Raw genomic sequence first — 17,386 nt, 5'->3', positions numbered from 1 at the left:
GCTGCAACCCCAGAGTCAGCCACAACTGGACCTAATGGTCGGGGGTCCCTTTACTTTTACCCCTGAACATTAGGTCCAGTCGCGGACGACTCTGGGGTTGTGGCGCTCATCTCGCTCTATAGGCCAAGGGAACCCCCGTTTGTCTGCAGACAGCTTCCGGGTAATGTTGCCAGCATGGCTAAGCCGCTTCTGGAGAACCAGAGCAGCGCACGGAAACATGATATTTGAATGGCCCCAAATTTCAGCATTTTGAATGAGGAAGAACAAAAGACCCTCTGTCCCATTTCTGCACTGCACACATAATTGAATCAATATATATATATATATATAAATAACATTTTGGTATGCACACATATTTGGTGTGTGTGTTTGGGATACCATAGGAAGGAGGGGCTCTCTCATTATTTAATTCTGCAAAGATTTTATTGGGTGGGTGGGAAGATTATTTCCCTAAGGCCACCACTCGCCGATGCCTCTGCTACTACGATTTTTGCTCACCACGTGGGAGGTATTCTAAAGAAACCAGATTAGCATACATTAGAGAAGCAGTAGGCATGGTATTATCGGAAATGGGGAAATACATTTAAGAGTCACATTCAAAGGGGATTTGCACATCACAAAGCCCCCAGTGTGGCTTCCTGGCTGCGAATCCCAAAGCATATTAAAAATGTTAATGCTGAATTAGGTAGATGGCGATAACTTTGTTGTTGGCGAGGGATCTCAGGGAAGGGAAAATGTGTGGACATTAAAATAAAAGGAATATATAAAAAATGGGTCCTTTTGCCTGCTGTGATAGATGCCAATTTTTGTTTTCTTTCAAAGCGTGAAGGTAAAGTGTGCCATCTCTGTTTTGACAGGAAAAGTCCCTGCCACACACACACACCAGCCCAGTTAAAGATTTCCGAGGACCTTGTATTCATACAGGCACAGATTAGCAGAGAAAGACTTTAATTGAAATGCCACACACAAGGATTTTTTTATTTAAAAAAATGTGTTGATGAATGTTTGCAGGAGCACTGGAGAAAAAGCTGCCTGCAACTGAGTCCTACTCATGAGGAGACTGGCCAAAATTAACGACCGTAAGTTAGCTGTGTCCATTAACTTCAATGGTTCTGCTCTGAGTAGTGCTAGCATGAAATACCATTCCCCCAAATGGGAAGCTCGAGTCCAAGTGAGAGATGTCCACAGCAGAAAGGGAAATCTCGTTGGGTACTAAATTTTATATGTCTCATTGTGTATTAATAATAAATAATAATAATAATAATAATAATAATAATAATAATAATAATAATAATAATAATAATAATAGTATTCCAACCTTTCTCAAAAGATCCCAAGGTGATGTACAACATTATAAAAACACATTACAGAACATCAATGATAAAAACATAATGAAAAACATAATGACACACAGCCTAATAGCAAAATCTTCATCCTAACAGTCCTTACACAAGCCATAGATTATTTAATAGCCATAGGCCTGGGTAAAGAGGAATGCTTTTGCCTGGCACTTAAAGAAATGCAGTGACGGTGCCAGGAGAACCTCTCTGGGGAGGGCATTCCACAATCGGGGAGACGCCACAGAAAATTCTTCCTATATGGGAGCCAGTTGACAGCAGACACACTGTATTATGTTGAAGAAAAATGACTTAAGATAAGGCTCCTTGGGATAGGGAACTATGCTAGTGGCTACAGGGAAAGTTAAGAAAGTAAAGGAGAGCCCTGTTGGATCAAACCAAAGGCTGCATCCAACTAAGTTCTACTCACGAGTAGACCCATTCAAACTAATGGGTCCCAAGTTAATCATGGCCACTTCTTTCAATGCTAAGTGCAACTAGCATTGGATATAGCCCCCAAAGGCCCATCTGGCTCAGGCTTCCCCAACCTGGTGCCCTCTAGCTCCCACCAGCCCCAGCCAGCAGGCTGGTCCACCATCATGTCTCCCCCTACAGAGGCCTCCAGGGGGCCTGGAGTGGTCACAGGATACGGACTTGTGTTTGCGTGCGGACAAAAAAATGAGATTGTTAGCTCTGGGAAAGGGCAACGTGGCTAGCTAGAATCCTGAATAGGAGGACGACTCCATGCTGCAACATTTTGTTGCAGGCACCACTTGAGTAGATCAATGGTGAATCCTCCTCAAATCAGTTCCCCCTTCCAGCCCCGAATTTTAAAGCCGTGGGTCCTAGGAAGGGGGCGGACTGAGCTCTGGAGGTAGAAGCGGCAGAAGTGGACTGGATTTGGAGAGGTTCTTTTGCTAAAGCTAAACACATCTTCTTTGCTACTTTCCTTTTCGCCTTTTGCAATCTGTGCCCGGGGAAGGACTGCTCCTTTAACATTCAAGAGCTCTTCGCCCCTCCCTCCCTTTCCACATGGCAGATTCCAGGACGGAGGCTCGCTTGCTGAACCTGCATCCAACTCGGCATTGTGAGAACACAAAGGGTCCCATTTACCTTGCCAGCCTCTTTCACTTGGCTGCTTTTCCGAACACTGGGCGCACTGTTGATGGATTTTCTCCTGCCACGGCAGGTCACCGCTTCTTCCCCTTGTTTTTGCCAAAGCCGCTCTCCAATTTCGCTCTATTCTCCGGTGAATATGCGGTTCTGCAGCAGAGGTGGTGTGGGCGCAGACTGGGGGTCTTCGTAGATCTGCAGGGGTGGAGAGTAGGGAATTTAGCACTGCATGCAAAGGTCAAAACATGTATCAGGAGCAAGTATCTAGTCTGTTGACTATGAAAATAAGCTTCGAAATCTATAGGCCTGGTGAAATTTCAGAAGGCACCTGTAGAAGGGAGATCTAAATAAGATTTCCTATGGAGAGAAGAAGCAAAGTAAATTCACAGGTTGTGTGCACCTTTTTTACAACCTTATGTTCCTGTAGCTTAGTTAGATGAACCTTTGCCAAAAAAAACAAAGAAATGAACTTGAAAATAGGTCACCCCGAAATCAATAAATCTATTTTTGTATATGTAATTGTATAATGTATTATGTAATATGCACTGCTTTTTTTCTAGAAAAATAGGTGCTGGTACTCACCATGAAGTTGTTGCAGTGAGTGCCACACATTTTTTTTTTAAACCCATAAAAGAGATGCCGGTACTGAGTACCTATGAGTACCCCCTTGGCAAAAACACTGGTAGCATGCATAGCATGTACACGAAAAATGGAGCTTGCAAATTTTCTGATACTTGTACAATGTACAAAACATTGTACATCACTTCTTATTGCTTAGAATAAATTGAGGTTCTTGTGCAATATTGTATATTGCCACTGAAAGAAGTATTAAAAATTAAGAAGTTTAGTTGCGTGCCCACAAGGCTTTCTACATAGACAAATTTTTGGATTCTACTAGAACATTCTAAACAGCTTTAGGATGCTCCAGGCACTATAAAAATTCTTAAAAGTTCCATAAAGTTTTTTAAAGTGCTAATACTCATGAAGAGTAGCGTCACATATGCAGTGATTGCAACTTTTCATTTCGGGGTGACCTTTTACACAACTGAGAAGAATTACTTCCTTTTTTTTTCAGTGTTTCTAAGCAAAGGTTCATCCATTTATGATTCAGGAAAACATTTTTTTTTAAAAAAAAAGTCAAGAAGTTAAAACCCTAGCATGCACGTTTAGCAGAACTTAGACGGGTTATCTTTCATCGGGAAAAGAATTTGGCACTGCTGTTTGGCACACAGACTCGTACGTGTATTTTCTGCGCTGCCACAGAATCGTGGCCTGCTCACAGTCCTGGTGCTCGAATTTCAGAGCTCAGGTTTTGGGGACTTTCCCTTGCACCTTAATAAGGAATCGGCTTAGTTCCAGCTACCTTATAACCTTGGCAGGCGATGGGACTTGTCTCAGGGGTTTTGACAGTGGTTGATGGTCACAACTGCTAGCCCGCCAATGCAACCTGATCCTAATACTACACACTCCCCCCTCCACCTGCAGCCAAGATGGTGCAGCTGAGTTGTGTAACAATTGCTATGTCGTGAAGCCAGAGGAGGGGAAAGGCACAGCCTCCACTCTGATCTCTGGAGGCTGGCACAGCGCTGCCAACCCAAACAAGGCCCAGAGCAGACTGAAGATTTATCTCTAGCCCACCATCCTGATTCACAAAGTGGCAGAACCAAACATTGAGGAGACCCACAAGCGGAAGGGCACAGAAGGCAATAGCTCTCTCCTGGTTCTCATCTCCATCACCTCGTATCCTAAGGTACACTGCCCCTCTCATTTAGAATGATAGAATCCTACAGTTGGAAGGGACCCCATGGGTCACCTAGTCCAGGCATGTCCAACAGGTAGATCGCGATCTACTGGTAGATCGTGGGGTGTTCCTGGTAGATCCTGGTGTTGAGATTTCCATTCCACCTTAAGGAGCAGACGTGCAGAACTGTTGCGTGTCACATGTCTGTTTACATTCCTGCACAGTTTGCTGGGAACTTCCGTTGTGTATAGCTTTTGCTTTTCCCGTTCTCTCTGAGAAGACGAGAGAGGCGACATGTTTCTTTGTCCTGATTTATGATTAATAAATCTGTAGTTGTAGTATGCTTCCACAAGCCTCACGCCTATTCTGTGTGCACAGTTCGCTCTGCTGATAGTGTGCCCTGGCTCTGAAGCCCAGGTTGCTGATTTACGTCAGAGCAGAGGCTGGAAGTGGGAATGGCCCAGCTGGGGCTTGCCAGCTGGCCTCCCGGCCCTCTGCATGTCAACACCTGCTTGATCTCTGGCCCTTCAGTAATCTCCTTACAAAATAGCAAAAAACAACAACTTTGGCTTCCTAAAGAAGAGCTCCACAACTTTGGGTAGATCACTGCCAGTTTTTTTTATACTGTGAGTAGATCACAGTCTATTGGGAGTTGGACACCCCTGATCTAGTCCAACCCCCTGAGATGCAAGAATGTGCAAGGTAAAAAAAGGTAAAGGTGAAGTCCAGTCAAAGGCTACTATGGGCTTGCGGTGCTCATCTCGCTTTCAGGCCGAGGGAGCTGGCGTTTGTCCACAGACAGCTTTCTGGGTCATGTGGCCAACAGGACTAAACCACTTCAGGCACAATGGGACATCGTGATGGAAAGCAGAGCACACAGAAATGCCATTTATCTTCCCGCCGCAGCGGTACCTATTTATCTACTTACACTGGCGTGCTTTCGAATTGCTAGGTTGGAGGGGCTGGGGCAGAGCAATGGGAGCTCACCCTGTCGCAGGATTCGAACCGCCGACCTTCTGATCGACAAGTCCTAGGCTCTGTGGTTTAGACCACAGCTCCACCCGCGTCCCACCTGCAGGAATTTGTACCCATATGGGGATCAAACCTGTGAAGCTTGGCGTTATCAGCACCATGCTCTAACCAACTGGGCTAACCAGCAAGGCTAAACAAGGCAGAACACAGATATTCCACTTGGTGTCATGACTCACAATGTGTTCTCTATTATACCGATATGCATTTGGAAAAAGAGAGCAGTTTGCAATATAAAACTGTACCATAAAAAGCCATATAAAAAGTTTAAATAGCCCTGTTTTTAATTTTTTGACAATGCTGTCTAACCTGGTTATCACCTCCGGCTGCCCATCCTGTAGCAATGGGTTGAATCCAAAGCTAATTCTGCTTAGAGTAGACCCATTGAAACTAATGGACATGACTGAGTGCTGTAAGAACATAAGGTGAGCCTGATGGATGAGGTTAATGGCCCATCAAGTCCAGCAGGACATGAATTCGTAAAGTGTGGCGTAATGGCTTGGAGTGCTGGACTAAGGCCAGGGAGAGCAGAGTTCGAATCCCTCTCAACTCAGCCATGGAGATCTCTGGGAGACCTTGAGCCAGTCAGCATCTCTTAGCCTAACCTACCTCCCAGGGTTGTTGGGAGGATGACATGGGGAGATGCCGTGTACACTACCTTGAGATCCTTAGAAGATAAAGCAACTGTGATAAAGAAATAAATAAGGCAGAGGGCCTTCTTGGTAGTGGCGCTCTCCCTGTGGAACACCCTCACAGTAGAGGTCAAGTATATAAATAGCTACACACTTTTAGAAGACATCTGCAGGCAGCAAAGTACAGGGAAGTTTTTCTATTGGTTTATATAAAAAAATTCCTTCCAGTAGCACCTTAAAGACCAACTAAGTTAGTTCTTGGTATGAGCTTTTGTGTGCATGCACACTTCTTCAGATACACTGAAACAGAAGTTGACGTCAACAGGCTCATCTCAGCTATCTGCCAATCTCCCATTCCCACCACCCTTCTGAGTAATACCCCTCCCCACCTTCTCACTATATAGAAGGATCTGGCAACTTCTGTTTCAGTGTATCTGAAGAAGTGTGCATGCACACGAAAGCTCATACCAAGAACTAACTTAGTTGGTCTTTAAGGTGCTACTGGAAGGAATTTTTTTATTTTGACTATGGCAGACCAACACGGCTACCTATCTGTAACTGGAACTATTGGTTTATGTTTTATTTTGTTTTTAATATTTCTGGGGGAGCTGCTCAGGGTGGCTGAGGCAACCCAGTCAGATGGCTGGGGTACCAATAAAATAAAATAAAATAATAATGATAATAATAATAATAATAATAATAATAATAATAATAATAATGGCCATCATTAATTAAAAGAAGAAGAAGAGTTTGGATTTGATATCCCGCTTTATCACTACCCGAAGGAGTCCCAAAGCGGCTAACATTCTCCTTTCCCTTCCTCCCCCACAACAAACACTCTGTGAGGTGAGTGGGGTTGAGAGATTTCAGAGAAGTGTGATTAGCCCAAGGTCACCCAGCAGCTGCATGTGGAGGAGCGGGGATGCGAACCCAGTTCCCCAGATTACGAATCTACAGCTCTTAACCACTACACCACACTGGCTGCCTCACACAGCAGTGACATGCAAAGAACTGGAGTTTAAGGAAACAGAAATTCATGTATTCAGAGTAAAACACCCCTACAGGAAATGTATGCTTTCCCCATCAGATAGACACCATCTTCATTGTATTTTCAGCATCTGCTGAAGACATTACTCTTTAAAGAAGCCTTCTTAAGTGGAGATTTGTGTATCAGTCAGTATCCGTATTGGAGATTATATCTATCTATCTACACACACACACATACATACATATACAAACGCAAACATATATACATATAGATACTGTGTATATATACATATACAGTGGTACTTCTGGTTGCGAATTGGATCCATTCCGGAGGCCCGTTCGCAACCTGAACAGAACGCAACCCGTGTCTGCGCACGCGTGGGTCACGATTCGCCGCTTCTGCACATGCGTGCGACAGCCTTTTGCGCGACTCCACATGCACGAGTGGCGAAACCTGGAATTAACCCGTTCCATTACTTCCGGGTCGCCGCGGGACGCAACTTGAAAACGCGCAACCTGAAGCAAATGTAACATGAGGTATGACTGTGTGTGTGTGTGTGGGTGTGGGTGTGTGTGTATACGCGCAATTGCTTTAGGGAATAATTGAGTGGCCCTGACCTGCTGCTCCATCTCCAGTTCCTAATCAGAGAGAAACACACACACACACACCATCCCCTCCCTTTTGGTCCTACTTAAAATCATTCCCCTTCACAACCCCTCTGGGGGATTTAAAAAGCAGCAGCAGCAGCAGCAATTTCTTCCACAGACGTTAACATGGCATTCTCAGATGTCTCCCATGCATAAGCTGCTTCTCTTCCCTCCTTTATTTACTGCTGGAAGGCTCTTATGTTTTGAGCCTCGGCAGCCAGAGGAACAGAATCCCCAGCATGTGCGGTTGGTGGGATGTTTGTCTGGCAACGGGGGGAAGGCTGCCGAGTTGCCCTTTTGCCAAGTCTCTTGTGTCTCCTTTGGCACCGTCGCCAGGCATGGCATGAAAGCAGGCAGGGGAGACCTGCTAAAAAGCAAGCGCGGTGGCGAGATCTGAATAGACAATTGTCCAGGCACTCGATGAACAAGATGGTTGGCAAAATAGGAGAGGGGCCAGCTCGGATCAGGTTCTGTATGCATTACTTTGCTCTTCTGGCACACAGGTCAATGGGAACCTATATAATTTCATTGCACTTATTTTTAGACTCCAGAGTCATTACCGCAGCTATCTTCACAATGGGTTGCATGCAACTAAATTACCACACAGACAGATTGACTTCTGCCGGGTGCAAGGGAGCTTTGGCTTCCTTCTGCGCCCTGCTAAATCCACTCTGGGGGATCCCCTGACCCTCTGGAGAGGATTTTTAGGCGGTGGCAGGGAAAGGAGGAGGAAGAGGAAGTTCCATTGTGTTTGTGGAAAGATTTCATTGAATACAACCCAACGTTCTTGTAAGTTAGACCAGCCTTTCTCATCCCAGTGTCACCAGCATCACCAACTCGACTTTCATGCCACTTTTCCAAATTATGCTGAAAGGGGATCACAAGAACAGCAAACAAATAATCAGCGTAGAGATACAAAGGAAATGACAACATATGCCTATAACTATCACTACACAATACAGAATTTGCAAGCTGACAAAACATTGCAAGCAAAATATCCCTAACTGTGATGAAAGGAATGCCGTAGGGTAGCTCAGTGGTGAAGCACCTGTGTTGCATAGAGAAAGTCCCTGTTTCAATCCCTGACATCCTTCTGAAGCCCAGCGGAGCTTCTGCCAGTCAGTGTAGACAACACTGAGTGAGATGAACCAAAGATAGAAAACAGCTTCATGTGTCCCAATCATGCACACACACAAATCCACCCTAACTTGCAAAGGTATCAGCAGCGGGAGATACATACAGATAGGAAGATGCAACCGTTTGGTCCAAACAATTCAGTCTATCAAAGCAGCAGCATTACAGTAAGGCAGCGGAAAGAGCTGGAGGCTTATTGATCTCAATCAGCCTAAGAGTAGCAGAAAACATGCTCACATTTTCAATCCGCAGAGCCACTCATGAAGCTTGCAGACACAAACAATGGCTAAGGAGGCTGCCTTTCGCGTGGACAAGCTTCCCTCTTTGCTGCCACCTGGGGCATCGCAGAAACGCCTCTTTCTCTAAAGTTTCCCTGAAAGCAAGATCCCAACACACACATGCATGCACACTAAGCTGAGTGACACAGGAGCAGCTTTTGTAGACAGAGTAAGTCAGGGCCCCGCCTCCCAGGCCACGTGGAAATGAGCTAGGTAGAAGCAAGGGCCACGTCTTACAGGGCTCATGTTACAGAGACAATGGTTTGCTTGTACAGTGGTACCTCGGGTTAAGAACTTAATTCGTTCCGGAGATCTGTTCTTAATCTGAAACTGTTCTTAACCTGAAGCACCACTTTAGCTAATGGGGCCTCCCGCTGCCGCCGCATCGCCACTGCACGATTTCTGTTCCCATCCTGAAGCAAAGTTCTTAACCCGAGGTACTGTTTCTGGGTTAGCGGAGTCTGTAACCTGAAGCGTCTGTAACCCGAGATATCACTGTAATTCTCCACACACCCTACTATAGGATAGGAGCCTCAGGTGCTGGTGATCAGTGTTAGAAACTCAGATATATAACCTAGGTGCCAAATGGCTCCTTAAACCAGGGTTACAGTCACCAAATCAGAATGCCTGGTTTCCATTTTTGAGCCAGGCGGCTTGAAAGTCGTATTTTTCAGCATGACTTTGGGGGTACCTAAAATTCATTCTGATTGTGCAGATAAAATGTAACTGGGTAAGAATTCTACAGGATGTGTTGCCAGTGTGTGAACACAGCCCAGATCCAAGGATCTCCAGGCATGCACCTCCAGATGACATCAGGTGCCATCCTGGCGCCCGGGCATCTTCACTTATTCACAAGTGGCCAACTGCATTTTGCACCTGGCAGATTTCGAATGCCGGTGGGGATGTAAATCTGGAAAAGGCACTTTGTATGGGGGCTTCTCCAGCAGCAGTCTGGAAGCACCCAAAATATATCCAGAAATTGCCCATCCGAGATAGCCTTCAGCTGTTTGGAGCATCATGCTTATGCCAGCTAGCTGAGCAGAGCATGTCCATGAAATGCTTTAGCACACATTCAGTGTGCAACTTAAGTCACAGAAACAGCTTACTGATAGCAGGCGCCCCCGAAACAGAAACCAACACTGACCTTAGCAATATTATTGGGCAGCAATTGGATATTGTTAGCAATGTTACTGGGCAGCAACTGGAGATCCCTCTTTTCTCCTGTTGCAAATGCCAATTGGTCCTTAACAAACAAACTCCTCTCTTTCTTTCTCTCCAGTTTTTTAACAGCACTTGAATTGGCTTTGTGCTGTTGGGGAAATCACTGCAAAAACAAACAAACAAACAAACAAACAAACCATCTCTCCGTCGCCTTTAAAGAAAATCAGTAATTGGCATTACGATGGAAGGTCCCCGGCATTAATTATAAATAAATCTTAGATTGGCTATAATAATAGTCTGGATTTACAGCCCCGTCTTGTACGCCAATGCTTAAACCAGAGAGGTTGTCAACTTGATGCATGTCAGAGGCCCAGAAAGTGTGGGTACTGCAGTTTGTCGTTTATGGCCTATTAAAATGAATGTGTAAGTAGCAATAAAGCAAACAATTACTTAGCAGAAAAACAAACTCTCCAGCCTTTATAAACTGATGACACTGGGCTGTGTTTTTAGTTGCATACGACTGAGCCACCTGCTCTGGTTTAAGCGGAAGCACCCGTGTTTTCTCAGGCAGTGTTTTCCAAGGCTCTTTGCCAGGTTGACTTGTCAGCTCTAGAAATTGAAAATACATGGATCTGGGCAGGGCCCGGGGAGCGGAGGAAAAAAGAGGTTTGGTGATGGAGTCAGAAAGCTTTTGGTGGAACCAGAAACGGAAGAAAAATCTATCCATCTACTGTTTGTTTTAAAGCACGGTTTGTGTATGAGGTTTATTATTATTATTATCATTATTGTTTATTCTTTAAATTTCCCCTAACTGGCAGCTTCTTCCTCTCCGTCTAATTTCTGACATTGTAATATCACGAAGTTTAGCTGGCAATATATTACAATGTTGGAAAGCAGATATTGGCAATCCCTAGTTGTTTTACTGCATTATACACATTGTAAATTGCATGTAGTATAAAACGACATACAAGTCAAATACATCACATCAGGTAGGGTCAGGCTCAAGTCTGGAATCAGCTTTCTTTGCAATTCAGGAAAGAGAGTATTGGAACTCAGCTACATTAGTAAAGAAACAGCGATCTGAATGGCAAGTAGATGGCGCAAGAGAGCAGGAAATTTAAAAACACTGTTTTCCATAGAGATTTTTTTCTTTTGATATAACCATCTAATTTCTGACTAATTGATAAGCGGGGTTTTTTTCCTGTGTCTAGGTCCACCCTTGCTCTGACTGAGACACATCACTGCAATAGACAAGCTCTTCCTCCACACACACATTTATCATAATTATTAGCATTTTGCCAGGATTACACAAGCAAGGCACGTGTTGAGCGGCCAGTAATGTAAGGGTACATACTTCTTCCCTGCTTAAACATTGCTTGGTTCAGATCTTGGAACGGGAGCCCAACTAAAGGCTGAGTCAACATTCTTAAAAGCTGGAAGTAAGTGTTTGAAAATGCCAATCAAGGGAAATGTGAGTTTCAAATGCTTCTCGACTCTCTTCCTCGCTCAATTTCATCTTCACATCAAATGGCAGCTGTGGTGAAACACAAGTCCAGGAAATTCTGCTGGTTCTTAACTCTGAGTGGAGTTTGAAAAACATGGGATGACCTCATATCCCCTTTCCTGCCTCTTTCAACCACCCAGAAAGGGAAAAGTTCCAAAATATGTTAACCTGTCTAAGCTGTTATCGTAAGTGCATAAGAAAAGTCGTGCTAAATCAGGACAAAGACCCATCTAGACCAGCGTCCTGTTCTCACAGTGGAGGTGGAATACAGTCATTGCAATTAGCAGCCACTGACAGCGCTCTCCTCCATGACTTTGTCTAATCCTCTTTTAAAGCCATTCAAATTGGCAGCCATCATTATCACTTTAGATTTTCCCCAGAAAAGGAGATGTGACAGCTGGGCTTTTATCCCACCATATTTCCCACTCAATCAATCAATCAATCAATCAATGAAATGTCTGAATGCCACAGAGTCCGTAATTGATTGCATTTCCAAGGAGGAAGAAAAATGCAATTTCTTCCACTCTGCCTAGAAAAGCATGCAAACAAATGGGAGACTGCACTTCTGTTGATGCAGCCTAGAATAGCATTAGCTTTTTGTTGCTGCTGCATCACACTGTTGGCTCAATGTTAAGCTTGTGTTCCACCATGACCCCTAGATCCTTTCAACATGATGGGAGTTGTGGTCCAATAACAGGACTGGCAGGCATCCTAAAAGAAGCAGTGGGGTCATTGTCATCTCACTCACTGGGTGCTCCTGTCCCATACCCAACCCTCACCTCCAAGTGCTACACTTAACATCTGCAAAGCATCTAGCCATAGCTGTCAACTTTCAGATTTGAAAATAAGGGATCAGCAGCCTCACCTGTCCCGGGGAGCCTTGAAAATAAGGGATCAGCAGCCTCACCTGTCCCGGGGACAGTCTACATGATATCTAACAATCCGGGATAGCAGCGAGAAGCAGTGGGAAACGGTGCTAGAATAAGGGAATTTCCCACAAAAAAGGGAAGGTTGACAGCTATGCATCTAAGCGGGGAGAAGGCCTACTGGCCAAGAACCACATGACCAGATTGCCTTGGGGGCTCTTGCAGCATGATTTGGACTTGTGTTTATTGGGTTTAATTTCTGCAGCACCAACATACTCTTCGTACGTCTTATACAAATGTGAAGCAGGTCTCGTAGCCCCGAAGTCTCCCGAGGCTCAGACCTGAGACAAAACTTTTCTGTCACCCAAGGCACAGTGCTCTTTTAATTTCTGATGGTGTATTTATACACGCTGAGGGTAAGGACTGAATAAAGTGCATGTATAAACACACACCGTGCTTATCACTTTCACTGGCAGAACATTTGCCATGATAGATGGATAGTGTGCAGAGCAAAGGGTTGCATATTGCTAATATCTTTATTTTTAAAAAATAAAAAGCCATTGGTTTTTAAACAAATACAAATACAATAACCTTTAAACACTTATCCAGCAGTACATCTAATGATGCTTGTTTATCCATTGTCTCTAGACAGACGCTTACACATTCAACATTCAAACATATTACTTAACGTAACCTCTCGACTGAGAATATTGAGCGGTTGCTACAAGGTGGTTTTGATTTTGGCCATTAACATAGTTAAAGAAAGGGATACATGTTTCTTGGAAGGTGTCTCTATTTGTTATGTCTTTAATTGCCTTCTTGTGCCTGGTGAGATGCCTGGATATTGCTGTATCCCATATATTATTTCCCCATATATTCAGGGGTATTTCAGCCTCGGTCTTCCATCACTGAGCTATGGCTAATTGTGATGCGGTCAGTAAGAAGCCTACTAGTTTGCTGGGGTGCAGGGTTAAGCTTGTCCATGTCCGAAGATAGCAGGGCTAAGGCAGGATTTGGAGAAAGGGGGAGAATTGCGGGTATAGTTGAGAATGCTCTATTCCAAACGTTTTTAAGGCAAGAGCATTCCCACAAAACATGAATAAATGAACTAAGCTTTCCCCAGCCCTTCCCACATAAAGGGATAAAGGAGGGATTAATTTTTGCCAGCCTGACTGGCATCCAGTGCCATTGGAGGAGATGACCTTGATCGAAGGCCTCCTGTAAGTGAGCAGAGATAGTTTTGAGTGGGGTCCAGATACCCTCCCATCTGTGATCTTCAACTGGGAGGCTTAAATCTGATTCTGGTACAATTTGAAGGCCTCTAGCACACACACACACACCAGCTTCATGATCTAATAGATTCCTGTATATTAGAGAAGCAGCACCCTTCAGGTCATATGCTGACCTGCTGCATAAGCGTTCAAACAAGGGAGGTGTGAGTAGGCCATCTCCCCGCACTCCAAATGAAGTGCAAAAGAACGAACCTGAGCTACCTGAAACCAGGTAGTATGAATGCCTTCTAATGTACCTCGCAGTTCCTCTTTAGATGCTAAGATCTTGTTAGTGAGGTTCAGCACGTTTAAGGTCAGGGAATGTCGCCGAAAACTGGTGTTTCATTTTTACCCATAGTGACAAGGATCCACTTTAAAGGAAGGAAGTGAAGGGGTGAACCGGGGTGGTGAACACCAACCATTCAGAATTAAAACTGGCTAATATATCAACCAGAAGGGATGCGGGTGGCGCTGTGGGTTAAACCACAGAGCCTAGGACTTGCTGATCAGAAGGTCAGTGGTTTGGATCCCCGTGACGGGGTGAGCTCCCGTTGCTCGGTCCCTGCTCCTGCCAACCTAGCAGTTCGAAAGCACGTCAAAGTGCAAGTAGGTAAACAGCGTTTCTGTGTGCTGCTCTGGTTCGCCAGAAGCGGCTTAGTCATGCTGGTCACATGACCTGTACGCCGGCTCCCTTGGCCAATAAAATGAGATGAGCGCCACAACCCCAGAGTCGACCACAACTGGACCTAACGGTCAGGAGTCCCTTTACCTAATATATGAACCATCATCAGTGAATGCATAGCTTTTTACTTATTTCTCACGGTGGCCCTCGCCAAGTCCACCATAAATGCAGGGGGAAATATGTTAAGGCAGTATGAGAAAAGCAAGTTAAAGATTGGTTTGAAAACAATGCAAAATTAATACCGAAAACAAACATGTTTTCATCCAGCTGGAAAAAGCATGTCAAAATGAAAAGGTCTTTGTTTCCGGAAAGTGCAGAGTGCCTGACACATCTCAACACAGAACAAGGGCAGTCCTACTCCCAGTTACTGTGGAGCATGTGCCTGATGTCTTAGCATCTTGTTGGTCACACTAGACAGCGTGATGGAATGTTGCAATCAGAGAGATCTATGGTCCAATGCAGATGTTGGGTGGACATCTGTTATGGATACTTTAGTTGAGGTGTCTGCATTGCAGGGGGCTGGAATAGATGACCCTTGGAGTTCCCTTCCAACTCTACAATTCTTTATCATTTTCCTTGCTCAGCAGTTTCTGCCTCTTCATGCACCATCCCTGAGGGATGTAGGCTCTGCCAGAGTCGCTTAAAAATGACAACACCCGGCCTCATTCATTACAAAAAGCTGGGTTTCGCTTTAAAAAAAAACAACAGGCAGGAAAATTCTGCCCTCGCTAAAGAGATGCACAGTGAAATAGATTGTAATCAATTCGGCGCTACCTCAACCTTGACAAGATGATCCATCACCTCGGCTCGGAGTGAGAGTGTGTGGAAAGAATAAGCCCAGCAGAAGATTAGAGAACAATTAATCATCAAAAATTAATCAGGGTATTAATTAAGCACTGTATCCTATTTAAGTACAGGCTGGTATGAGGTTTCCAGGCCCAACTGCCGATGACATCAAAACAGCAAGCGAAAGCATAATGCAAAAAAAAAGGTGGAGGGAACAGTAAGGACAGGAACCAAGTGGAACACAGAAAAAAGAGACAGCACAACTCAAAAGGTTATTTTGTTTGCACAACTGGCAGAATCAGGCATTATGCAAAGGCATTCGCTTACAAAAGTCATGGTCACTTAGGTGGGCTTTAAACGGGGTTTATATAAATTCAAGGGGGGGTAAGCTTAAGACATCACAATACAGTCATACCTCGTGTTGCGTTAGGTTCATGTTGCGTCTTTTCGGCCTGCGAACGCAGCAAACCCGGAATTGTATACTTTCGGGTTCAGCCGAAGCATTCTGCGTGCTTCACACATGTGCAGAAGCACTGCTCTAGTTGCGGATTTTTCGGGGTGCCGTTTGCACCCCGGAACAGATCGTGTCTGCAACAAGAGGTACCACTGTATATCACCAGCTAACTGTCAAGATATATCACAATGTCTGAAATAACAGTGGAGCTATGTAGAGGCACTGTTTTTCCCACATTGTGATTGTTGCATAGCGTGAACTCACGCACACACAATGACTCGAGATATATCGCCAGGTCAAAAATTATGAAACCAATATCACGATATGGACTTCAAACTCTCGGCATGCAGATAATTAGTGTATTAGCAAAAAGGCTAGGCTGAGACTTTCTTCTCAGCTTTGCTAGTGATATTTATGTTTACTTTCATCTGATCAAGTATGTGCACGTTTTATTTATTTTTTAGTTTCATTTTTAAGTTTACTGGGCGGTTCAGGATATAAAAACACATAACATAGTAGCAAGCAAAAACAATACCCAATGTGGGCAGTGGTGAAAATTTTGTTTCATTTTTGCTGGCTTCTGTTAAGTAGGGATAGGATGTTCTGCGGGCAGAGTATTCCTTTTCAGGTGCTCAGTAGAATATATAATGTATTGTTATCCATCTCCAGCCTTCTGGATGGTGCAAACTAAGAATGTAAGCTGAGGTCTGTCTTTTTGCCATTTATTTTTCGTTTTCGTTTCTGCGACTTTTATCTTTGTTTTTGTGACTGTGTGGAACTTCGTTCGGCTACTGATTGATTGACTGTGTGACTGCAGTACATTGTTTATTGCTTTCATTTCATGGGTGAATAGTCTCGTTAGACAGCAAAATTCACGTTACGATTGCTGTTTTAGGGGTTGTTTTTAAAAGTCTGGAACGGATTAATCCATTTTCCATTACTTTCTATGGGAAAGCGCGCCTTGGTTTTGGAACGCTTTGGTTTTGGAACGGACTTCCGGGACGGATTAAGTTCGAGAAGCAAGGTACCACTGTAGTTCCTTTTATGGTGGTGCTGAGGGGTTACCTGCAGCCTTCAACCGGCGTGCTGAGCAAGGCAGGGAGAGAAGGCCGCTGGCACGCTGGATCCAACTCTTGCAGAGCCTCCAACTGGGCCTTATCCAGACACCATTCTGTCACCCCCGGTTCTCCTGAGCTATGGCGCAGCCAAAGTCATTTGGGTTGTTGTTGTTGGAAATTACCTTGTAAATTACCGCAGATCTAAAAGGGAGGTACCTATTTACAAAGGGTGGATTTGATTTAAATCAAATCGATTTAAATCACTAGTCAGTAAGACTTGATTTATTATTATTATTTTTTTTACAGAAAGACTCATTCTTGCTGGCATAATCTTAATATTTACAACCAAATGAAGGTTTCGTTTTCGGAATAATAAATTTTCAGAGCAGTTTTTACCGTTTTATCAAAAATTACTTGTTTGGTAATACTATTAGAAATAAACAGATAATTACGAAATTATTGTGAGGTTCAGTAAGTTAACTGTTTACATCTGGAGAACTTTTCCGCTGTACTTGATTGGAAGGAGGTAAATAATCACTTCCTTAATAACAATTTATTCACCGTATTTTCCAGTGTATAAGACGAGCTCTTTTGACCCAAAAATGAGGTTCAAAATTTAGGGTCGTCTTATACACGGGTAGTGCTTGGGGGGGGGGGGGCTGGCGAATGGTTTTTTTGACGCGAGCCCGAGATTGTAAGTGACAA

At 44.2% G+C, this 17,386-nt stretch overlaps 1 protein-coding gene across 5 annotated transcripts in view; it reads right to left on the bottom strand.

Annotated features, from left to right (window-relative positions):
• Positions 1–17,386, bottom strand: part of ST3GAL1 (ST3 beta-galactoside alpha-2,3-sialyltransferase 1) — a 116,803-nt gene that overhangs the window by 43,678 nt on the left and 55,739 nt on the right. For 4 of the 5 annotated variants that reach the window (XM_083516934.1, XM_083516936.1, XM_083516935.1 and 1 more), the window contains one exon: positions 2,451–2,645. The gene's annotated coding sequence lies outside the window, so the exon portion shown is untranslated. Of the gene's footprint in view, positions 1–2,450; positions 2,646–3,813; positions 3,920–17,386 lie in introns of those variants that run through there. The other variant, XM_083516938.1, reaches the window with a different exon arrangement.

Source organism: Podarcis liolepis (assembly GCF_965112155.1).
Source record: "Podarcis liolepis genome assembly, chromosome: 8".
Lineage (NCBI taxonomy): Eukaryota > Metazoa > Chordata > Lepidosauria > Squamata > Lacertidae > Podarcis > Podarcis liolepis.
The sequence above is the reverse complement of the archived record's forward strand: the minus strand, read 5'-3'. Positions and strand labels throughout refer to the sequence as shown.